The sequence below is a fragment of the Canis lupus genome, chromosome 2 (genome assembly GCF_048164855.1).
Source record: "Canis lupus baileyi chromosome 2, mCanLup2.hap1, whole genome shotgun sequence".
NCBI lineage: Eukaryota > Metazoa > Chordata > Mammalia > Carnivora > Canidae > Canis > Canis lupus.
In genome coordinates this window covers 87,227,877-87,248,139 of record NC_132839.1, presented here as the reverse complement: position 1 = coordinate 87,248,139, position 20,263 = coordinate 87,227,877, and the positions used below count along the sequence as shown (strand labels likewise).

Genomic DNA, 20,263 nt, shown 5'->3' with positions numbered 1-20,263 from the left:
CTGAGATCCAGGACAACAATGCAATGGCCAGGATTGCCCACAAATAGGCATGTGCATTAAGAGCAGAGGTAGGTTTCATTCTAAGTCTGCAGATTAGAGGAGAGGGTAATAAGCAAGTGTCAACCCTCCCAACATCACCCAGGGGGGAATAACTAGTTGAGGGTTTATGGTATGCCTTTTGTTGACAAAGTAATTTGGATGAGTTTGCAGTTTTAAATGTTATAGTAAAACTTGACTAATCATTAAACAGAGCAGGAATTGTAGGTAACTCTTTTTGTTTGTTTGTTTGTTTGTTTGTTTTTGAGAGAGAGAGAGAGATTGAAAGTGGAGGTGAGGGAGCAAAGGGAGGGAGAGAATCTTAAGCAGGCTCCACACCCAGTGCAAGCCCCATATAGGGCTCGATCTCACACCCCCGAGATCATGAACCTGAGCCAAAATCAAGAGTTGGATGCTTAACTGGCTGAACCACCCAGATACCCTGTAAATGACTTTTTTTTTTTTTTTTCAGAAAAATGACGGAAAGAGTGAGCTGCAAAAAACAGCACTATAAAAACTGTATGTTAGCACAATATCCTAAAAGTCCATGGAATATGATTCTTCCTCAACCAAGTCCGAGTTTCCAGCTTCAAAATGAGATTAGAGTCACACATCAGGAAGTTAGCCCTTTTTCTCCCCCAAACACAAATTAAGAGATCACTACTTGAAAACAACGATGCTTGTAACAAGAAGGTTGGATTTTTAGCAGTTTATATGGTAAGTTCTGGCTCCTTTTACACACAACTTTACACAACTCAGGTGTATTTTTACTAGTTTTTGGTACTACCTAAAAACATAGATTTGTTGTGAAGAACTAGGAAAAAGAAAGCAAAAAAAAAAAAAATCATCCAACATTCCACAACTTTAAAATACTCTCAGTGGTATAATGTCTTGTGTATGCACAAAATGCATGCGTGCACACTCATTTATTCACATTTCATTTCTGGCTTCTTGCACCTGATACTATGACTTTTAATGTCACGAAAAAATTGCTCTGTCTCTTCATTGAGATACTATTTGTGCAGTTAATATCAAGAGCATTTCCTGTGTTATTAACCATTGTTTGGGACAGTATCTTTAGCCACTTTTTATTGGATAGATATCTCATCTTTTTAAAACAGCGCATACATTCAAGAATTGTCTAACTTTCAAACCTCTCTGACATAGTATGCAGATCTAAGTGTCATGACCCCATAAATAACTCCAATTAACACCTGGAGAGTTGTCTAAAGCAATTTAGGAATATAATTAATTTTGCCTTATAATATCAGAGAAAAGCTTCTACTTAGGGGCATCCCTTATATGTGCATTTTAATAGACCTGTTTTGAGGACTCCAAGTCTTTTGTCTATAATGGCTTTCCTTAGCATTATAATATTCCGTGCCTAAAAAGCAAAGGTAAAAGTAAAATATTATGACAAAGATCATGTGCCCATATTTATTGTGATTGGAAGGCGTTTATGGGCAGGAACTAATTTTCAATCCATCTCAATGACTTCTCCAATACCTTAAAAAATTAATGGCACCAGACTGTTCTTACTTGTCTAAAATAAGTTTCTGGGCAAACATTGTCTGTGGTGTTAAATTTTGAAACCAATTTATAGTCACATACACAATAATGATCTCTCTAAAATTGGAGTTTGACTTGGCCATACCTCGTTACAAGCAACGTGTCACACATATATTCAGCTCACATACATCTCTGACTACTCATCCAAACAAAGTTGGGTTATCTTCATCAGGAAATCCTTTCCCCCTGGGGGTAAATACACATCTATACCCAAAAAATTCTATTAGCACCGGCTACACTGTAGTACAGTGATAAACACTTTCCTTCTAATTTGCTGGCTCCCCAGCTGAAGAAAGACTTTGTCGGTTCTGGTTGGCAATTGAGCTGTGTGTAGTAGATATGCTGATTTTAAAAAAGAAAGAAAGAACTACAATAATGGTGTGGTCTCCTGAGAATACATTTATTTCTGCAGTATAAAACAAAATTAAATTCTTCAATCTCAAAAACTATTAAAAGGTTGTATTTAAAATGCATGAAGCATTAAAAAGACATCAAAATTAAAATAATCTCATAAATCTCTTCATTTAAAAGACTTATTAGAATACAGATCGAGGCAGAAAACAGCTGCCCGGCACTCCAGAGCAGTAAATTATGACTATTTTAACTTTTTTTCATTTTCATCATTGAAAATTCTTTTCCAGAATAATTGTATTGCTGTAGCAAGACCAACTGTCCCATATATTTAACATGTGAATAGAAAATTGCTTTCGATGGACTCTGAAGTAGGTATATTGTATATTCTTTTAAAGATCAGCAGACCACAGGGTTGTACCCTGACAAAGGATACAAGCAAAAATGAGTTTTTAATGTTAAACTGGTCAAATTAATTATCATTCCAATTTTTATTTTGCCAAAGTACTAGGGATGCCCTAGGAAAACCTGATAGTATAAGAGTTTTACTGTCATCCCCTTCTTCTTCAGATCTGCCAACTAAAATCCAAGAACAGGTTGGCACGGTAAGGATAGATATGTCCAATTGCCATCAATCATTAAAACCGGACTCTCTTTTGTAAATGACTGACAACTAAGGCAAAGGTTTTTTTTTTTTTAAATAAAGATCCTCACTCCATAGATCATCATATGTCAGTCTTGATTGTACTAGAGCATTCCTCAGAGTACAATTAAACTATCATGTTGATTGTACCTCAATGTAGTTGAATCCTAAAAGGAGGGAAAGAAAAACCAGGTGGATACCTAACACCACTTGCCTCCCATCACACTCTTTGCAAATACACTATGAACTGAGCAGTGCTATTTTTGATGGAAAGTAGCAGGTATGCTCTGAAAGTCTTATAAGAAGATAAAAGGTGTGTTCCCATCAATCCAACTCCCATTATTTTGTATCACCTCCCCTTCCACTGGTGCACCTGACATCATCCCTCCTTAGTAGAGATAAGATTAGCACCCAGTGGGCTTTATTAGAACACCATTAATTCAGCTTAATTGATGATGTAATGATACCAGGTCTTGTTCTGCTTTCTTTTTCTGGAAAACAACACTGGTAGCAGAATCGGACTTCTTTCCAGAAACAGTACCTATCTTTATAATTCTGCACACCTTCCCATTGCTTCAGCCCATGCAGGCTGAGCAAAGCTCCTTATCTAAGACTCTGAAGAGGATAACAGGACTGCTCAAGTATAAAAACTGCAAGTATTTTATTTATCTCTCTTTTTTTCTGCTTAGATTACCATTATCTTTGGTCACTGAGTTTTGTCTTTTGGGCTTCAAATGAAGAGCGAAGTCAACCAGAAGGTACAGCTCTAAACCCAATGGATTACTGCTCTGTCAGCACACACACACACACACACACACACACACACACACACACAGTGGTACACCTGCTTCTGGCCTTTCTTTGGCTTTTACCCTAGGGTAACTCCCTTATGAATGGTTTTGGATGATTCTATGTCTTTGCAAAATATTCATGCCAAAGAACAATGCAAGTCCCACAAATGCCTCTGTAACTTACACTGAATCTGAAATGTAAGCCAAGTAAATGAACTATCTAAAATCAGGCAAGGTTTCTGCAGAACTGGGGGAGGGGGGGAATCTCATAAAACAATTACAACATGAATTTTAAGTCCCTCCATTCGTTCTTTTTCATGGTCACATGTAAGCCCTGAAGAAGCCATGAAGATGGATTGAGAAGCAGTCCCTGCCAGTTAAAGGCTTCCAATCAAAATAGATATGGGCATATAAATATCTAACCATGATAAGATTAGAATAACAAAAATGCTAAACCTAAATTTAAGCAATGTTCTATGAGCATGCACAATTAATTCTGACTAGAGAAACCGGAGAAAGCTTCAAGGAGGAGGAAGGAAAGGAATTCCATGATTAGTGCAATAGGGAAAAGAGTACCTGGAAGTGAGGAACAGCAGGCACACACAGAGAAGTGAAGTACTTGGAACAGAAAGTGATGGTCCACATTCTTACCATGTGACCACCCCATGCATAATTATTGCCATATCTCCGTATCATTCGTACTCATGTTTGCTTACCGTTCTTTTTTCATTGACTCTGTGTTTACTGAAATAAATTTAACAGGAAGTTTTGTATCACTCCTATAAATGGAAATTCAGTGTCTCTTGCCCCAAATATAAAAGTAAGTAAACGAAAATGAAACAATGAAATTCTAGCTGAATCCTGTTGACTAAGTCGGCCCTCTCTTTGTTACAAAAGAAAGCTAATTTGGCAAAATTTGACTTCCCCACATCGGATAAAGGCTTTCTCCTCGAGGTTCTCTGAGGGCTTATGAGAGAATTCTACACTACACAAGCTGCTCATGGGGTATGTCAAGGTGATTCAATGTCATGTTAATATACCACCTAGAGTTATTGTGCATCATCATACCCACTCTGGGAAACACTGGAAGAGAGCGAAGACCCTCAGGAGCTGGCTGAGAGAAGAAAGTAATGACAGATAAGTCACAAAGTAGAGGTGGGACTCATATGACCCTGAAGTTCATTCCAAGCATTTGACCTTCATATGAGGTGCTGGGAAACATTACAGATAGGTAGTTCCTTAAGCAGGAGGCTCTGATTGTGGAACAAAAGATAACTGAGCAGAAAAGAGATGAAAAGCTGATACATTGGGTCATCTGAGAGCCAGGGGTCTTAACTAGGAAGAGATGAAGAATAGGTAATATTGTTCCCCAGTGGTGCCCCCTGGGATTATCTTGTGTGTTTTTCCATGCTACTTGATCCGTTATACGATCCAAGTCACTATTACCGCATTTCATCAAATCTAAGATACGACCAGGGATGAAAGGCACCATGATTTTATATGCCACAAAGAAGGAAAAACACTGCCAATTACATGATGATACACCATCAGCTGTAAGAAGCACTCAATTTCAGAGACGTTAAAATGGGGGTGGGGGGATGCTTGCCTTGGAATCAATGAGATACATTATTAATCACTATTGCTTAAAAGTAAATACAGAACTTGGAAGTTAATTGGCTTTCAGAGAACAATGAAAACCTATCTGGTATGACGTCCTGCTTGACGTACTAGAACAGTGAACTGTCATCCTTTTGAGACAAAACAATATAGACCAGTGATTCTGAGCAGAACCAGGAAAGCATTGGGTTCAAGTCCTCCTTCTGCCTCTTACTAGATGCGGTGTCTTAGATGAGTAACAAACTGAAAATTTCAGTTGGTTCATCTGTAAAATGTTCTTGTATTTTTCCATATTTACACTTAAACCCCCACTGGAAAATTTAAAATAAGAACACTGACCATTTTCCTGCCCAGATTTGTCAAAAATGACTTTTGGTGAAAGTTAAGTATCATTTATGGTAACACAGGTAGTGTTTTTCTCCCTTTTTCAATTCATTAGACCCAAGAACCATGGTGCCAACTGGTTTTAGATTATCACTGCATGCTTTACTGATGCTTACACATTTTCCATTCATGATTTGTTCTTCATCAGTTCTCCAAGCTTTCACTTTAGCCCTCAATCTCTCCTCCAGCTCTTTCCAGTGTTCCTGAGATTCAACAAGTCTCTAGGAGACTCAGCATGCCATTGTACTTTCTGGGGCTGAGGGGGAGCAGATAGTGATATCCCGGTCCTGAGGGTGCAGGAGAGTGCTGTTCTCATCTAGAACCACAGAGGGGAGGGTGACTCGGTAGGCAGATGTGTCTAGAATTTCTGGGAGGTGCCGCAAGACAGGTTTCTCCAGCAGTCAAACCCTCAGGACAGGGGCAGGGTGATGGTGAAGATTCAGACCCAGCTAGGCATGGAGAATGTGGTAGCTTAATGTAAGATTCTGAAGCATGAGTTCAAGATTTGTTTCTGTGGCTAACAAGCTGGGGGATGTTAGGCAAGTTACTTCCCCTGTGTAGGAGGTCTGATCTAGTAATCTCTAAGACTAGGCCCCTCTGGACACCTGGGCTCAGTGGTTGAGCATCTGCCTTCGGCTCGGGGCATGATTCCCAGTTCTGGGGTTCCAGTCCCACATCAGGCTCCTGGCAGGGAGCCTGCTTCTCTCTCTGCCTATGTCTCTGCCTCTCTCTCTGTCCTTCATAAATTTAAAAAATAAATTAAAAAAATAAATTTAAAAAAAAAAGACTAGGCCCCTCTTTAAGACTTGTTGCTTCATGCCCTTTATAGTCTAGTGCTAAAGAGCTGTGATGGGGTTCTTACTGTGGGTGGAGTCCCTAAGTAGATTATTATAAATGAGACATTGTCTGCAAAATACTAACAGCCAGCCAAGATGGCTGTCTGTGGAGCGCCCCCTGTTGGATAGGTGGTATCATTACAACTTTCTCCACCTCCAAGTCATAAGAGAATTCCTATCTCAAATGAGTCTCATTTTCTTTTTCCTCTGAGACCCAACAAACCAAAATTTATGAAGCCTGGGAAATCACTTTAGAGGTCAAAGAGCACTGCATTGACCCCCACAGCTCAAGCTTCAAGCAGGCTGTACGTATCTCTCTCCATGGTACCCCTTTCTCCATGCCCTTTCTAGATATTCTGATTCTTTCAAATAAAGATACTCTAATTTAAAAAAGAAAAGAAAAAAAAATAATAAAAAAATAAAATAAAAAGAAAAAAGAAAAGATACTCTAACTTATGCAAATAAAACACTACTGAAGAAGCCTATTAACTCGAACTTGTACAAATCTTACTGGAACTTGTACAAATCTTTGTCCCCTTATAGTATGATAAAGAGAGCTCTTTATTACTCACCACAAAATAGTACTTTCATATATCTCCTATTCCAAGACTTGCAGAAACATTATTTCTGCTTAATAATTAATTTGATAAAGGGTCAATAACCTTAATATAAAGCAATTAACAAACAGTTAAGAAAAGCAAATAGGCTATGGATATGGGACATGAACAAAAAGTTCACAAAAAATAAAACAGAAATGGCTAATAAACGATAGAATAAAATGTCAACCCACGCTAGTAATCAAAGAAGAATAAATTAAAATGACATAATCTGGGGCACCTGGGTGGCTCAGTGGTTGAACATCTGCCTTCAGCTCAAGGCATGATCCCAGGGTCCTGGGATCAAGTCCCACATCAGGCTCCCCATGCAGAACCTGCTTCTCTCTCTGCCTATGTCTCCACCTCTTTCTGTGTCTCTCATGAATAAATAAAATCTTTTTAAAAATTAAAATAAAACAACATAATCTTAACAGACTGCCAATAATATAAAAATCATTATATCCAGTCCTGATGACGAAGGCATAAGACAGGCATTTCAGTACATGTTAACTGGTACAATCTTCCTGAAAACAATGTAGCAGACTACATCGAAAGTCTTAGTTTGAACTCATATGTACAAAATATGAGGAAATTATTAATGGACCATAGTCCTCCAATATCATTCTCCTCTTCCTCATTAGGAACAGAATCTTCAGTTTTTTAACCGAGCACATGTCCATTGCAAATAAATTATATCTTCCAGCCTCCCTTGCAGGCAGGTATGGTCCTATAAATATAATCTAGCCTAAGAAATGTAAGTGGGAAAGATCAGTGCAAATTCCAGAGAGTGCCCTTAAAAGCATACCTTCTTCCCCCTTTTCTCCTTCCTTGATACTGGCTAGAATGCAACTGGATAGCTGCAACTCCACCAGCCATCTGAGATATTGAGGTGGCTTGAGAATGGAAGTCCCACATAGTGACACAACAAAATAGAAGGAGCTGGACCGATCACTTCCAGACTTCTCAAATCCAGAAGACAAACTTCTGGGGTACCTGGCTGGCTCAGTCAGTAAGCCATGGGATTACTGATCTCGGGGCTATAAATTCAAGCCCCACATTGGGTGTAGATATTACTTAAAAATGAAAAAATCTTAAAAAAAAAGACCAACTTCTATTTTGTTTAAACCACTATAATTTGTAATTTTACTTGTAGCAAATTCTAATCCCAAATAATATATGTGTTAATACCAAATATACTTTAAAATATTTTGTTAAAAAGTGGAGATAGCAGGGCCCTTGAGTAGCTCAGTGGTTGAATGTCTGCCTTTGTCTCATTTCATGATCCCAGAGTCCTGGGATCGAGCTCCACATCAGGCTCCTCGCAGGAAGCCTGCTTCTCCCTCTGCCTGTGTCTCTGCCTCTCTCTGTGTGTCTCTCATGAATAAATAAATCTTAAAAGGGGGGGAGATGTAGAACAGTGTAAAATATGTTACCATCGCACAAAAATGGAAAACAAGACACTATCTATGTGATAGCTGGGTCCCTAATGAACCATGTCTTTCATTATCCACAACCTCATATAGTCCCTTCCCACATTGAATCTGAATTTGTCATACAATTCACTTAAACCAGTAGAATGTAGAGAAAGTAACACTGCACTAGTTCCTAGCCTAAGCATTAAGAAGGTTTGTGTGTCAATTTTAGTACATGAATAAAGAGGGTGTGCTGAGATGTTCTTTGCATATAAATAAATATAAGTAAATAAATAGATACAACTATAGGGAAACATTTATATATAATGGGTTTTCTTAGTTACCATATATTATACAGCATAATGATATTAAAATGTTTATTATATAGAAAGAAAATGATAACAAAAATAATACCCATACAGAATACAATATGTACTTTGTAAAAATGCGTAGAAAAAACTTGAATAATTACTGGAAAGTATTAATATTGCTTCCCTCTTAGTAATAGAATAATGGTTAATTTTTTCTTTTCAAATTTCTTACAAAGATCATGTTTTACATTTAATTTCAATAATTCTATATTTATTTCCAGATGTTCTACATGGGCCTTTTTCAAATCTCTCTTGACAGACTTTTTGACAGACTTTTGAGTACACATATTACTTGAGATTAGTTGATTCATTTGCACATGTTTTAGCTTACCTTATTTCTGTATCCTCTTCTGTACCATTGTTAACTCCAATGTATGAAGTATTTGAGGGTCTTATTCTGCTATCTGTTGTTTCCCTTTACTCTTAAATACCTAACAACTAAATTCATTGTGTATCTGTAATTCTGGATTGTGAGGTCATGTGAGACTTATCCAAAACTGTGGACTGCCACAGGGTCTGAGATAAAGATGCATTTCTCCAGAGAGTTTTGCATCGCTGTCTTCTTTGTACTCCAAGTACCATTAATCCAGGACCTCTAAAGTTAATATCTCATCTAGATCACTCAGACAGTTTAAATTCAACCTTAAAGCCAAATGAAGGCAGGGCTGTTGTTAAATTTGAAGAAAAGAGAGATATTTTTCCCCAATGAAACCTAAGGCTAAGATACATCTCGTGGCCAACCGGGGGATTTTTTTTCGAACTCACTTTTCCATAGAGAGTACAGCCCTTTACGGGCTCTAGCTTCAGATTAGGGTCTCAGTTTCAACATCCCACATTGCAAGGGCCCAAATCCTGGTTTCTAGTCCCTAGCACAGTAGTAAAAATTTCATAATCTAAGTTTCTGCTCTCAGCAAACACCCTCAGGGCAGAATGTCAGCTTATGTTTCACATCCACTTTCCATTGCGTTATTTATTTTTAGACCCTGAAAACCACACTCACTTTTTTGCAGATATCATAAAAATGTTAGTTATACTTTATCCAGCATTCTTAGGTTATTTCAGCAGGACAATTTATGAAAGTATCTGGTCTGCCACCCACATAGCCAGAATTGAAAGTTTGGGCGGATATTATAATCAGAAAAAAATCTAAGTAAAAAAAAATCTATTCCTACAAAATGAGGAGACTCTCACCTATTGACTATAGTAAAGTTCTCTGACACATGGCTTTTTCCATCACTAAAAATCATTCAACACTGAGAGGTAGCTCCAGGAAAATCCCTACATTTCACTGAGACTGAAATTAACTATTAATTCATTACCAGAGTGAAAGGACAGTATATATAAGACAAAAACTTCCATAGGTGAGCAGAGAAAGTGATATTCTCCTTGTGGGAGAATATCAAGGTTCTGGAACATAGTAGATGCTCATTAAATATTTATATCAACAAAGTTGAAATACCTACATCTACTAGGCAATATTTTGGAAATGAGTACTAGCGGAGTTTTGTCAATATCTTGATATTGTATTCATTATATCCCATTATTCTAAGCATATGGACATTTACACCAAAAGAATCTCTTCAAATATTCTACAGAGCAATTCTTAAATATCCAAAGAACTGAGATACATTTCTCTCCCCTTCCCTCTGTTGTAACTATTGCTGGCAATGATATTTACATAACATTTGCTTCAATTTGTAGATGATTAATTTTGCAGAAATCTTTATTTTATGTTCTAATGTGAAGATTAAATGACATGGTTCAGGCAAAGCCCATAGGACTTAGCACATAGTAAGAGCTTATTATGATGATGGTGGGGAGGAGGAGGAGGATGGTGATGATTTTTAAAAGCAACTATGCAAAATGTGAGGTAGGTATGCCAAGTGAGTGGAAACTAAAATCAATGTAAGACAAATGGAGCATTCTTTATTTTAACCTTAGAACTCCAGAGGGGCATGATTCAGGGTTGTTTACTCGTATCTAGAACATCTGAAAATGCATCAGGTCTAAGTAGGTATCTAATAAATATTTTATATTTACAGTAAATATTAGTATTGTCACAAGGGTATCATGAGCATTAGGTTTCAAACTTCCAGCAAGAGGCCAAGATGGATATGTGTACCTATGAGTCTGTGATCTCTAAGGGATACCCCACAACTGGTGTTCTAAGGCCCTATTGCGTACAGCTCCAGAAAGAAAGATCCACTCATCAGGACTGAGAATGATGGTGATTATTTACTGAGCATATACTGTTACCAAAAGCTGAGGAAGGAAGAACTGGGGAGTTACTAATCAATAGGAATAAAGTTTCAATCAAGTAAGATGAGTAAGCTCTAAAGATGCACTGTACAGCAATGTACCTATTGTCAACAATGTGTTCTACACTTAAAAGTTGGTTTAAAGACTAGATCTTGTGGGTGCCTGGGGGGTCAGTCAGTTAAGCTACTGCCTTCAGCTCAGGTCATGACCCTAGGGTCCTGGGATCGAGCCCCACATTGGGCTCCCTGCCCAGGGGAACCTGCTTCTCTCTCTCTCTCTCTCTCTCTCTCTGTGTGTCAAGTAAATAAATAAAATAATAAAATAAGAAGTAGATCTTGTATTAATCAATGTCCTTACCACAGTAAAGTAACAAATAAATAACTACTTTTAACAGTGTATACTTTTGGGATGCCGGGGTGGCTCAGTGGTTGAGCATCTGCCTTTGGCTCAGGTCATGAACCCGGGATCCTGGGATTGAGTCTCACATCGGGCTCCCCACAGGGAGCCTGCTTCTCCCTCTGCCTATGTCTCTGCCTCTCTCTGTGTCTCTCATGAATAAATAAATAATCTTTTTAAAAATAAAAGCATATACTTTTTTGTGACTAAAATAATTAAGTATAAAAATTCGAATGATTAAAGCGTTAGGAAAACAATAAGTAAATATAGTTGACATCTAAAAGAGCAATAGATGTACAACTTAAATGACAGGGAGAAATCTTAAAGAAGTAAATACCTGATTAACAAAATTAAAAATTTTCACTTGTAAAAACCATGTTTACTCAGCACATATTATGGGCCAAGTGTGATGCTTATTATCCCACTCTATTAGGGGAGGAGACAGAAGAGTGGTTGAGATCGGAGATCCCTGAAATCTGTCGGCCTGGGTCTAGTCCCAGCACTGCCATTTACCTTGAGCAAACCAGTTAAGGTCTCTATGTGTCAATCTCTACAAACAGGCATAACAGTACCGACCAGCTCACAGAGCCGATGTGGGATAAATGAATTGGTATATGTGAAGTGTTTAGAACATAGTAAATGTTATACAAGCCTTAGCTCTTGTTACTTCCACCTTTTCAGCTGAAGAAACTGGAGTTTACAGAAGTCCAACTACTTGGTTTGTAAGAAGCAGAGCTGGGACCTGAATCTAGGGAGTTTGACTTCAGACGCTTGACACGGAGCAGAAGCTTGACATACAGCAACTTCTCCATGGCAACTCTGAAGCCTGTTCCTCAAATATGAGTGGCCTCACCCCACCCAGGCAAGGGCAGGACTGCCGACCAGAGCCCTGTTTGGGTGAAAGGGAACCCGAATACACCAAGGGAAGGCTTGTCCTCCTGGCCTGTCCCACCACACCACCTGGCTGCGCCCCCAGCATTGGTTCAAAATGAGAGGATGTGGACAAACAGCTGCGAGGTGAGGACAGATAAGCCACAGCCTCTGGAACTCAGCCACTGTTGCTGTGTTCTGTCTCCCCAGCCACAGAAAGGGCAGCGGATGAGAAGGAGGAGCGGATATGTCCACCCACCAACATTCACTCTGTGTGAAAGCCCGACCAATAACACCAGCCACTGTTTACAAACACTTTGCAATTGTGCCAGGCACTGTGCGGGACACTTTATAGGCACTTCTTTATCTGATCCCCATGACACCTGCTGAGGCAGGTGTGTCACTTTGCCCTTCTCTCCAGAAGAGGAACTTGAGGATTAGTGAGAACAAATAAACTGCCCAGGGGCAGAGTTAAAGAGCAAGGCCAGGCTCAGCCCAGACCTGAGTCATAACCCATCCCAGTACGCTCTTTGCCCTAGACTTGACATTGAGGTCTTGCCAACATTCATATGTTGAAACCTGACAGTATTAGGGGGTAGGCCCTTTGGGAGGTCATGAGGACGGAGCCCTCCTGAATGAGATTACAACATAAACCCAGAGAGCTCCCTCACCCCTTCTGCCAAATGAGGACACAGCTGGGAGAGCTGTCTGTGGACGAAGAAGAGAGCTCTTACTCAATCCACCCAACCCATGACTGCCTTGACCTTGGACTTCCCAGCCTCTAGAATTGTAAGAAATAAACATCTGTTGTTTTAGCCACGCAGGCCATGATATTCCATTCTAGCAGCCCACGCAAGCTGAGACACTCTTCTCAACTGTGCACACTAGACATGGTGAATGCGATGCAAGGACTCAGGTTACAATAACAATGAGCTCCCTTACCCCCAAGGACTGGGGAAACATAATCATGGATGGGTGGATGGATGGATGGATGGATGGATGGATGGGAAGATGGATGGATGGATGGTTGAGCGGATGGGTGAATAGATGAATGGGCGGATGGATAGAAATATTCTAATTTTTACAACCTCTCTGTAAAGTTTTAATCTTCCATATGTAGAAACAGAAATTAAGTTCCAAGGGGTTGTATCCCTTAACATCCCACAGTTAATGAGTTTCAGCTGGGACTCCAACCTTAGCACCCCCAGTTCCCAGATCATACAATGTCACTCCTTACCTCACAGTAGAGCCATTGTGAAGATCAAAGGAGACAAGGTGTATAAGTGTGTTTTGCAAACTCAGCACTTGGAAAGCAGGTAACTGATTTTTAACACAGAATCAAAACCTAATGCCAAAACAGCACAAATGAAGTGGAAATTTAATCGCGAAGAAGAAATGTGAGGATATGGGGGCCACGACGGCTGCTGCGAGCTTCGAAATCAAACCATCCTGTGTGCTTATAGCCACTTTCTCAGAAGGCAGGTGGCAAAAAAGAACCCCCAGATTTGGAAGCACAGAGTTGCGAGATTATGCAAAAGGCACCCTTCCACCTGATGCGGGACCCTCAACTCTGATGGAACGAAGAGGTAACAGCATCACACCAGGGAGAGGTATACAAGAGGTAGGGCTCAGAAACCACTGCATACAGACAGCCTGCTGCATACAGTCCTTTCTCAGAAGGTCTCTAATGCTCTGCTGCTGTTTTTAGATTCCTGGGTGAATCGTCTAACCTGTAACTTCCATGGTTAAATCAAATGATTTAATTAAGCTCTCACAGTAAATTAGAACTTAGCAACACCTTCTATCTAGAGTTTCCACACCACGACCATCTCTCTATTTCTTTCTTACAGGCACCTAATCCTCATTTTCCTAAGAACCTACATTCAGCATAGAAATCTGCCCAACGAAATCAGAAAATCGAAGCCCAAATGCAAAAGGCAGAACTAAATAGACTTCTACCGTCACACTCTTCATCCCCCAGAAGGTGGCTTCAAACAGATTAGAAAATAGAATGCAATTAAATAATAGCCACAAAAGCCTTTTTAAGAACACAAACAGAATTTCAGCCTACAGTGTCTAGTAAAGTAAAAAAATCTCTCATGAGTCTCCAAATCCTGAATCATCAGGATTGGGAACACACAGGGGGCAATCTCTCTGTCTTTTTTTTTTTTTTTTTTTTTAAGCTGAAAATTGCCAACTTTTTTTAAAAGCTGAAAAAAACAAGGCAATGGAAAACCTGGAAGATTATTTTTAAAACAATGCAAGAATGCTGCTCTCAGGACAAAGCACCTGCATTGCTATGCTCTCCCAGATTCAGCACGGGGGGGACAATACAAAGTCTTCTGGGTCAAAAGCTGGTAACTTAAATAAATGAGTGACGTGGACCTAAGGATGTGGGGAGTAGTAGTGGTCACTGGCTGTGCCCAGTCTGATGGAACAGTCTCACCTTGATGGAATATACACACTTGCGGTTGACAGATTGTGTAATATTCTTTCAAAGAAGCCAAAAGTCCATTCCTTGGGGGCAGGGTGGGACCAGGGGGAGTAAAATCTTCTGGTTTTTCAATGTCCTCTTAAAAGGTTTGCCCAGGGGCGCATGGGTGGCTCAGTCGGTCAGGCATCTGCCTTCGGCTCAGGTCATGGTCCCAGGACCTTGTGTCGGGCTCCCTGCTCAGTGGGGAGTCTGGTTCTCCCTCTGCCCTTCCCCCTGCTTGTACTCTCTCTCTCTCACTCACTCTTTCTCAAATAAATAAAAATATTTTTTAAAAAAATGTATAAATAATAAACAAATAAATAAATAAATAAACAAATAAATAAATAAATGGTTTGGTCAAGGGGTGCCTGGGTGGCTCAGTTGGTTAAGTGGCTGAGTTTTGGTCTCAGCTCAGGTCATGATCTCAGGATCCCAGGATCGGGCTGCACATCAGGCTCCCTGTTCACTGGGGAGTCTGCTTCTCCCACTCCCTCTGCTCCTCCCCCCCTCATTCTCTCATTCTCTCTCTCAAATAAATCAATCAAAAAAAAAAAAAAAAAGGCAGGTTTGGCCAAACAACTATAAGCTGCAACCTTTCCCCTCCTTAGTGATGTCATGGTACCCACAGCAAGCCCAAACTAGACTCTGAAGCCCTAAGCTCTCAATCCTTCACTTACCAGTTATGCACACTTTCAAAAGGTCACTGAAATTTCCCTGGCCCTCAGTTTTCTCATCTGCAAAATGGACCTAGTGATGCCTGCCTTATTTATTTCATGTATACTTCCCATGAATCAAATAAAATAAGCTTTTCAAAAACAAAGGCCATTCATTTTTTTATGTCCCCAGGGCCTGTGCCCAACCAAAATAAAATAAAATATATATTAAATGTGTGTTGAGCTGGAAAGCACTTTCAACATAGGGAAAATCAGGAAGCATCCATCAAATGTGAAGTGTCACACGAAATGCTGGCCCTCAGAATCTTTTAAAGTTGTACAGAAAGTTTCCATGTGGCATTTTTCCAAAAGACAATGTTTTCTCCCTTCCCCCCCCCCCAAAAGCTCTTCCAACAAAAGTAATTGACAGTATCTGTTTAGTAACTTAGAAAGAAAGGGAGAGAAAGAGAAGAGAGAGTGCTTTTATGCAAATTTGATTTCCCTATAATAATCTAGAGCTATTCTGCTAGAAGGAATTATCTCTGCAGGCTGGCAGCTGTGGTAGGCAGAGAATTAAAAATGGCTCTGTATATGGGAAAATCTGTTCTATAATCAGTGCTATTCTTGGAGGGGACATCAATCTGGTCCAGCTCCCATGATGCTCCACTTGTGTGAATGACATACAAGCGTGAGGTAGAAACTCTCATTACATCACGGCCAGGGAGTCAGCCCCACCTGAGACTTTGCATCACTACCCCAAGATGTAGACAGACCCAATGGGGGCCTCCAACTAGCCCGCATGGTCCACTCCCTTGGCTTAAGAAAAAGACACGAGAGATAAAACCAAATCTTTCCACAATGAATTATTCAACTCTGCTCTAATGAACTGCCCACTCTTAGAGTCATTATAAGGTTCCAGTATTTTTTCCTTTCCTTCCTTCCTCCCTCCTTCCTTCTTTCCTTCCTTCATTCATCTTTCATTCTTCCCTCCCTCGCTCGCTCCCTCCTTTTCTTCCTTCCTTTCCCTCCCTGCTGTTCTCATATAGAGTACAAGGCTCAATTCCTACGTCACAAGACACCAGACAAGCAAATAATGCTATTCAAGGGAAAGGGAAAGGTACACACTACAGAAAGTCCATGGGAAAGGTACACACTACAGAAAAGTATTTTAAGAAATAAGCAACCACCACAGTGCTTCACATAAAATGCCACCGTGTTCTTAATGAGGCAACTGCTTGGTTATTTAAAAAGCCCTGGCCCTGGGCACCTGGGTGGCTCGGGTGGTTCAGTGTCTGCCTCTTGGTTTCAGCTCAGGTCATGATCTCAAAGTCTTGAGATCAAGGCCTGCATCAGGCTCCACACTCAGTGCAGAGTCTGCTTAAGACTCTCTCCCTCTCCCTCTGTCCCTCCCCACCAAGCTTTCTCTTTCTTTTAAGATTTCTCTCTAAATCTTAAAAAAGAAAAACTGGCCCTGAGTGGCTACTATGTTCAAGTTAACTTGGAGACTCCATGTGGCAGCCACCAAAAGAAACTAAAGTGCAGACGAATAAAGCCATTATCTGCTTCCAAGTGGATTCTGTTTCCTTCACTGGACCATGAAAGTTTCTTGGGAATCTGTCTCTGTGTTACCCCTGAGGCACCCTCCTTCTTTCCCTGGGTCATACACCCCAATCATTGCCCCGCTCAGGGGGATGAATATGGGAATATCAAAAAGGTAACTGCGGGTGTGTGCATGTGTCTCTGTCCTTGTCACAAGGTGTGGACTCACCCTGATTTAAGTCACTCAGGGTCCTTTACGATAACTAGGAGCAAATGCTGGGTATCCCAAGAAACGGCATCTTATATATTAGAACTCATTTCCCCTGCTCCCTTCAAGCAAGATTAAGAAGTTGGCTTTGTCAACGTGCAATGCCCATGAGCCTAGACCGGCCCAGCTGGGTAGGCACACGACCACAGGGGAAGGTCGGGGGCTCCAGAACGTTGAGTCCCCCCAGGAAGGATAGAGCTGGCTCCCCTCAGCCCCAACACTTCAGAAGGACTCGCACAAGGAGGCAGAAAACCACCTCATAGAATGTACAGAGCACAGAATCCGCTGTAGACCTGCTGGGACTGGACACCCAGCACTGAGACGGCTCCACATAGCCCAACAGAGATGCAAGAAATGCTGCGGTGTCCTTCAAAATTGTTCCCTGGGGGAAAGGGACCAAAAGGGAAGGAGGAGAAACTGAGTAGGGAAAAATTAGAGAGGAAGACGAACCAGAAGAGGCTCCTGACTCTGGGAAACAAATGGAGGGGTGCAGAAGGGGAGGAGGGGGTAGGGAGGATGAGGGGATGGGGTGATGGGCACTGAGGACGGCACTTGAAGGGGTGAGCCCTGGGTGTCATATTATGTGTTGGCAAATTGAGTTTAAATTAAATGTATGTATGTATGTATTTAAAATAAGAAAAAGGAAATGTTCCCTGGGGGAAGGCGAGTGTTCCTGCTATGAGACAACACCTTCAGGGTTCCACTAGCCAGCCCTCGCTGCTCATTTCTAGGTTCTGTTCTTTTTATTAGTATTATTTGACAGAGAGCAAGAGAGAAAGAGCACAAGTGGGGTGAGGGGCAGAGGGAGAAGCAGATGCCCCGCTGAGCAGGGAGCCCAATGTGGGGCTTGATCCCAGGATCCCGGGATCATGACCTGAGCCAAAAGCAGACGCTTAACCTATTGAGCCACCCAGGCGCCCCTCTGGATTCTGTTCTTTCCAGGCTTTTCCTTTTCAGCTACGACAGCCCTAGATACCGGGCACCACCAGGCACATGCCCACCCTTTCGCCCAACTCCAGGGCCTCTGAAGCTCCGAGGCTCCAAAGTCCTAAAGAAAAGCACAGAAGCTGCCTGCGTGATCACTGGGGTAGGAAAGCAAACCGGGGTGGCACTGCAGGGTTAAGTTAAAAGACAGCTGCATCCATTTTGCTCATTACTCTTCATGTGCAAACTGCAAATTGCATTTGAAAATATTTTCTTTAAAATAAAATTGTCATTTCTGAGCCTCCTGTCTGGGCAAAGCGAGGAGCACAGATGTGAAAGTGAGCGTCACCCTCCCCGTCCTCAGCAGAGGTGGCAGGCTCTGGTCCTGCTGACCCTGTGACACAGAGCGCACTGCGGAGAAGGGGAAATGTTATCCTTAAAGGACTCATTCTCCCGCGAGGGGAAGCTGGCCCCACGGGAATTTGCCCCACAAGCCTCTGGACTCAAGGTAGCGACTCCAGATTTTAAGAAGCAGCGATTTCCTTATTTGGTCCTCCCACTGAGGTTGTACCCTTTCTCACGGACCTACGTACGTTGGTTTCCCCCCAGGAATTCTGAAAATGAAAACTAATCCCTTTTGTAAATGAGACCCACTCAGAAGGCATCCAGGGCCTGGATGTCGGGCACAGGGCACGCGTGCCTCAGTTCCCTTTCATGTAAAATGAGGATAATCGTTAACTCCTCTTTTATTGGGTTTGTTATGAAAAATAAATCGGTTGAGTCATGTAAGTATCTGATGTGATGTCTGGCACATGGTTAGCACACAGTAAATGCAGACGTGGGTATATAAATATAGACTCATTCCGTTTCCTGAGCCTGCAAAAGAGGAGCAACTGTTTAGAAGCTTTTTCTGAAAACGCTCAACTGGAGTAAGGCGCTCCGGCGTCAACACCTGAACCCACAAATCAATGTGAACATCCCCAAGGAGAGACAAACTGACTTTGCGCCTCCTGGTGTGATGCAGCAAGAAGTACACATCGCTACGTAGGACGTGTTTTTACCAAACCTATGGACCTGAACTTGATCGAGGATCTAAGAGTCTACAAGAGAAAAATAAAAGGGACCGATGATCACCAGGGACACAAGCAGCCAAATCCACACTGTTAGGAAATTCAACAAGACGAACAATCGGCTTCTTCAACAATAAATTTGAAGCAAGGAATAAACAAAGAGAGGGATATCTTAGATTAGAAGAAATATGAAAGTCCTATCTGCCCGATGCAACGTGCGGGCTTCATTTTGATCCTGCTTTGAACAAACCAAATGTAAGACACCCATGGTCCAAGTGAGGCAATTTGAACACGGACTGGGTATTTGCGATATTAAGGAATTCCTCTTTATCTCTGCAGTTGCTTCTCCCACTGGGAGGTAGAGCGGAGCTCCCCTGGACTCTGTCGTGACTCCCTTCTCCAGTGGAAGGTGACAGAAGCGATGGTCACAAGCTCCAAGACTAGGTCCTAAGAACCCTCTGCACAAGCATCTTAGAAGTCCTGTTCATGGGACGTTTCTTCTTGGAACCCAGCAGCCATCCTGGGAGAAACCTAAAGAGTCACCAGCCCCACCTGAGTCCCTACCTGACAGTCACATGAGTGACCCACCTTCTGTATCAGCCCAGTCACCTATATCTTCAGACGATCGCAGCCCCAACTGGAACCTGAGGACAATTGCAGTAGAGACCCCAGACGAGCCCAGTCAGCCCACAGAACCATGAGCGAGGACAGTAAACTATTAAGTTTAGGAGTTTGGAGGTGCTCTGGTAAGCAGAGGAGGAAAAAAAATCAGATGACTTTAATCTCTTAGAGACACATCCTGAAGTATTTACAGAAGAAATTATATGATATCTGAGATTTTCAAATTAATCTAATTGAGGTGGGGGGTAGAGTTGAAACAAGCTTACCCATGTGCTGCTAATTGTTAAAACTAGGAAATTGCATCATAGAGAGTAATTATACTCTTCTCTCTACTCTTGAATATTTTTGAAATGTTTCCTAATGAAGGCTTTTTTAAAAGCTCTGAATTTACCAAGAAGACAAAGTTGCAAGACCTGCAGGGAAAAGAATATCAGCTACGAGGTGATTCCGTGAGGTCGGCATGGCAGGCGCCATCTAAGTGCGCGGTACTGATAGGCTCACTACCACCGTCCAGCCGCAGGACATGCATCTCTGCAAAAGCAGCAGATAGAGTTGAAAGAAGCTGGAGCCAAGAGCAGAATTCA

The 20,263-nt window shown here is 41.4% G+C and overlaps 1 protein-coding gene and 1 long non-coding RNA gene across 3 annotated transcripts in view; one reads left to right on the top strand and one right to left on the bottom strand.

Moving 5' to 3' along the window:
* Window positions 1-20,263, bottom strand: part of PPARGC1A (PPARG coactivator 1 alpha) — a 638,569-nt gene that overhangs the window by 562,815 nt on the left and 55,491 nt on the right. The gene's annotated exons all lie outside the window — the stretch shown is intronic.
* LOC140610650 (uncharacterized) lies at window positions 13,275-14,520 on the top strand. The gene is made up of 2 exons (XR_012012230.1): window positions 13,275-13,717; window positions 13,982-14,520. It is a non-coding gene; the product is annotated as an uncharacterized lncRNA (long non-coding RNA).